We start from the raw sequence: 6,000 nt of genomic DNA on the forward strand, positions 1-6,000 counted from the left end.
ACAATAGATAGAATCATACAAATTGTTCTCTTGTCCAAGCGAAAAGTCCCTCGTTCAAATAAAAAGATGTAACACCTTAAATTTAATTTGTAAAATAAATAAATTTTGTAATAAGTGAAAATAAATAAAAATTTCATTCAATTAGCTCCCAACACATGTTTCAATAAAGTCTTTTAAAATAAGGATGGATTACAATTTGAATCAAGTAATTGTTACATCACTAATTCAAATACATCATAGTTTTCAAAGATAACTTTCTAAGTCTCATAGCAGTTTCATTCATCACTTCACTGAGATTGGTGCTAATTGTCTTGATCACTTGAAAAATAAATGTAAGGATGAGTACTCTACACTACCACACACACAAGCATAGAGACTTACCTTACCCATTTCACCACAATTCTTAATATGATAAAATTACATTTAAATATACATACATTACATTCAACAACATGCATCTCATATTCATACATTAAACATATTCATACATCAAACATATTCTGGTGCTCTCACTGCACCTTCAATAATTTCACACAAACGTGCACTTACTATGGCACTATGATCACAGTTTCTTGATGCCCTTAATCTCAGGGACTTACTCAGTTCACACCAGGGATGGTCGCCGGATAATCCCCACCTCATGGATACAATGTGTGCGGTCATGGGCCTCCCAAGCAAAGGTGTTAGTTAGAGGCTGAGTCAAGAGGAGAGTATGTGGCTCGCGGTGCACCCATACTCACTGTTGGTGTCACCATCACCCTCTTTTTCCCAAGGTATTTTTACCGCGCTCATCTTTCACACTCCTAATGTAACCCTGAACCATTCATAGTTTCCAATCATTACAAACATCATCACAATCACATTCAACATGTCATTCACACATATTTCCAATCATTTCCTATTATTCAACATCAACCAATGGCATGTTAATACATACATTTCTCTACATTTTTAATCGTATCATAATATTCATTCTTACACATGGCACGTGTGCCCACATTCCATCACATTGCATTCAAACACCCAATTTCCATCAAAATCCTATGACAATCAAATCACTCCATCACACATATCATTTAATATTCATTACATCATGTCTAACACAGAATTTCTATCAAAATATAACCCTTCCTACATTCTACATCAATCACATTCTAATACATAACACAATAAACGAATCTTAAGTACAATGCTATATGGTAGAGTCCTCCCTTACCTCAGATTGAAGACCTAACACAAATTTATGGTAGAACACGTCCCTCACATGGTGCTTCATCCTAAGTACATGGAAAATCTCTATAAGAATTTAAGAAAACAAAGAAGAGGGATGAGAATCGAAATTCTAATCCATAAAACTTACCTCCAAGCATCCCAAACATGATTTCAACCTTCAATCTAGTTCCCAAATGGCTTTGGAGGAAATTCAATTGGTAAGAATGGGTTGGGAATCGAGAGAATAGAGAGAGGGATTGAAAGCAGAAGTGGGAAATGAATTTTTTGAACCCTAAGCAGCGAGGCATCTCTCGCTGCAGCAAAAATCTTAGACAAATATGCACTCTAGTTTCTGCAGAATCTCGTTATAGTGAGACTCTCTCATTACAGCAAGACTACACCTAAAAATGCACCTTCCTATGTTGTCCTTTCGTTACAGCGAGGAGACTCTAGCTACAGCAAGAACGTAACAGATGCACGTCCTTTGCCCAGGACCTTCTTGCTACAGTGAAAATATCCCTGCATCACACACTTAATCTACATTTTAATCCAATCACAAGTCCACATCAACCATGATACACACACACACACATACATATATATATATATATACATCCACATGTATTTACACACATATACACATCACCACACAAGTCAAATGCATATTCAAATAGTAATCCACATATTCATCAATAATTAAAATATCATTACAAAAATTCAGGGTGTTATAGAAGACACAATAGAATGAAGAACTATTAGGACTCACAGGTCTCATTCAAGGGAGAAAGTGTCTTACTCAGGTGAGAAGTCATGTTGCTAAGGCAAAGATGATTACTCTTGCATAGATTTGATGTTGCTCAAGTGAGAAATTGTGAGCAAAAAGGGGTATTTAAGTGACTCTAACATTTTGAAAACAAAAAACACCATTATTCTTCAAATCTCTCTTGAATTCAAGCTTGGACATCTTTTCTCATTTGATTCCGAGTAAATTATTGGAGCTTAATCTTCCAATCTCGTTTCTATTTTATCATTTTCTTTCTTTTTCAAGTTACTCCACTTTGTAATGCTTAGAGAGAACTTGATCTTTTAGACAATATCTTCCATCAAAACGTTGCACTTTTTCCTTGGATTTCAAAAAGAACTTGGTCTTAAAACACTATCATCTCTCATCTCTTTGTTGTGAAAGACTTATTTCCAAGTAAGGGGAGTTAATCCTAAATCCTAAGTCATATTTATGTATTTCGGTTAGAAAACTTAACTATCTTGTTCTAAATAATAGAGCTATGATGTTTTCTTGAAATTTTAATGTTAAAGTTGGATTCTTGGAGTGTGAAAAACTATGTTTTGGTTCAAGAATAACTTAAGATAAAGTTTTATAGTAAAAGTTATGGGCAAAATAACTTGTTAAGAAGTTTTCATGATTTTGTTATTCATTATCATGTATATGCCATTAATATTATGAAATATTAAATTTTGAACAATGTATGTGCTGTTATTGTTGTGAACTACTATTATTTTGAACAATATATATATATATATATATATATATATATATATTGAAAAATAAAAAACAAGAAATACTAAACTTATGGGTGATTTTTATTAAGACTAAAAGAGTATGATCTCTGGCAATATACTTATGATATGTAGTTTTGGTTTAATGTATTTTAAACTATACGACTGGTAGGGATGGAAATAGGCTAGGCTAGACTTAGCCTGTTTAGTATTTTAAAGCTTGAGCTTGGTCTATTACTTGTCATAAGCTTTTTATTAAGCTTAGCCTGACCTTTTTAAAAGCTTGATTTGGCCTATTAACCTTTTTAATGGCCTACTTTGTATTGAAACATTCAATAGGTCATCAAGCTTCATTGTAAATAGGCTATTAAACTATCTAAATAGGTATGTCATTTTAAAAGTCATAAGACTTATATCTAAATAAATTATTAAAAAAAATTATTCAACACCTTGAATATGTATAATAAAATTATATATTCCTTTTATTACTTTCAAACCACATAGACATATTCAAAACAACCCAATGTAAATCATTGTTATGTTATGCATATAAGATATGTAAAAGACTCTAGCAAGTATGACTCTCTCTCTTAGAGGGTATGTAGTAGAGACCTTCTTTAACTCAACGAAAATGATTAGAGTTTTTAATTTAAGATTTTATTATTTTGAAATTTAATTAAGTAATAGCATTGAAATCTATTTTTATTAACCAATTAGAATTGCCTCCCAAGATCTATAATTGTCTCAAGAGATCCAATATTCATATATTATTAGAACTTCTCTCTCTTAGAGGGTATGTAGTAAAAACCTTCTTTAACTCTAACAAAAAGGATTAGAGTTTTTAATTTAAGATTTTATTATTTTAAAATTTAATTAATTTAATATATTATTATATTATAATTTTTATATAAAATTATTTAATATATTATTATAAATTTTAAATAGGCTATTCTAATAGACCTAATACACTTTTTATTAAGTTTAAGCCTGACCTATTTAATTAATTAAGCTTTTTAAAATGTCTAAATTAAGCCTATTAACTAAATAAGCTAGGCTTTAAAAAGACTAGGTCGTAGGCTCCTATTGGACAGCCTGACCTATTTCCAACCCTAGCAACTGGTTGAGTTTAAAGGTATTTAACCTTCAACACATTGAATTGATTTGTGTGATATGATATTTTGAACTATTGGAAAAGAGTGAAATTGATTACATGTAAACAAAATTTTGAAAACACAATTGGTGTAAATGAATATATATATATATATATATATATATATATATATATATATATGTGTGTGTGTGTGTGTGTGTGTGTGTGTGTGTGTGAAATTGAAATTGCTTATGTTACCAAAATGAAAAGAATTATTAAGAAAGTGTGTGTGAAAGGGTGACAAATATGTATGGAATGAAAGAATATAGTGCAAATTGCCACTGTTAAGTTTTTGTATAGATAGTTATAGAGATATATTGGAGGTATGAAAAAAAAAGTTGATTTTGGAAATCTAGAGGAAATATAGGGTGATGAATGTTATTCGTGGATGTGTACATAATATACTGGAAGCAAAATCATCACATAATCTCACACACGTTTCCAGACTCATACTCATGACCATACCTTTGCTATGGGACCATATAATACATACGTTGTATCTGTGTATAATGGCTATCCAACGATTATCCATGTCAACATAAGTCCTTCATGACTAGGAAGGACATGTTGGCAGCAATTTAAGGCTCGTGAGTGCTAAAAATATCGATAAATGGTGAATCCATCGGAATTGAAATGATGAAAATAGTGTGAATTCATGAATTTTACAATCAGATTTGGCTTAATGTGAAATTTTGTGTCTAAGTGACTTTTGCATGAAATTTTAAAAATTAATTATTCTTACTTTGGTGCATGTGTATCAAATTAATGTTTTTTTTATACTAGTTGAATGTTTTATAAAATAAGGATTTAGTGGGGCAGAAAATACTCCCTCTTACAATTATTTCTAGGAAATGAAAATGAAGAAACAAAGGAAGTAAATGAGAATAATGTGTTCGATGAAGATTGATCTGTTCTAGGATTATATTCTTAGTTGTGTAATAAGGAAGAATTTGCTCTGTTAGGATTTAAACTATGCTGAGATTGTAATAATTTTTTGAGTCCTAATTAAAATTGATATTGATATATAAATATTTGAATGTCAACTTTAGAATTTATAATGTGTTGATAAAGTTTATTGTAGATAATGAATTGATATGTATCTATAATAATTAATAGGTTAATTATTGTACTTGTAAATCTAAATTCGACTTTAGTTGAAAACTTAATTTGCTAGAAAGCTAATTTCAAGATGTCTGTTTAAATTTAATTTCAATTTTTACTTTAATTAAAATTTAAATTGCAAAGATAAATTTTCATCTCAATTATTAAAGAAATCAATGTGATCTTTCTTGCAAATGTGTAATAGATGAAACTTATACATAAAGTTTTAAAATTTTACTAATTTCTATCATTTTAAAATTTATGTAATTATAAATTTTTCTAATTTATTTACCGTCTTTACTTGTTTCAACATAATTTTACTAAAGTTTATTTATAAAGTTAAGAGAAAAATAGTTAATTAACTAAAAGTGTCATAGTAGAGGCATAGCAAAATTTTGCTTGCTCAGGTTGCTCTCTAGGAACATTATGATCATTTTTAATAGATTTGAATTCTCTCTAGTTTTGGTAGAAACTAAACATCTAATTTCATTTTCATTTAAGCAAATACAGACTTACTTAAGTGAAAATGCAGAAAACAACAAAATTTTTTATGCAAAATTAGCTTAAGCAAATTTTATACATTTGAGTAAATGGAGGTTTAGTGTAGAGAAAGAGAGGAGTGAGGATGGATGGAGATAAGGAGAACGAGTGATATAGAAGTGGTGGTGGAGGAAGAGGAGGGTGGAGAGTTGGGTACGGAGGAAAGAGGGAGAGATAGGTATGGGCTGGAGTGAAAGTGGGAAGAGAAAGAGAGGAGCTGGACATGTGGTAGAAGAAAGAAGGAGTTAGGAGAGGAAGAGAGAAGTTAGGTATGTGTAAAGGAATAAAGTTGAGTATGGAGGTTAAAGATGATTGAATATGGAGGTTGAGAAATGAGTGTTAGACATAGAAAAAAGGAGAATAGAAGATTGAAAGAGAATAACAAAATTTGCTTAAGCCAAAATAATTCACTTAAGTAAAAAAAAATTGCTTAAGCTAATTTTGCATATAATTTCTTTGTCCTCTTTTGTATTTTCGCTTAA

The sequence above is a fragment of the Abrus precatorius genome, unplaced genomic scaffold (assembly GCF_003935025.1).
Source record: "Abrus precatorius isolate BTA unplaced genomic scaffold, Abrus_2018 Scaffold5, whole genome shotgun sequence".
Taxonomy (NCBI): Eukaryota; Viridiplantae; Streptophyta; class Magnoliopsida; order Fabales; family Fabaceae; genus Abrus; species Abrus precatorius.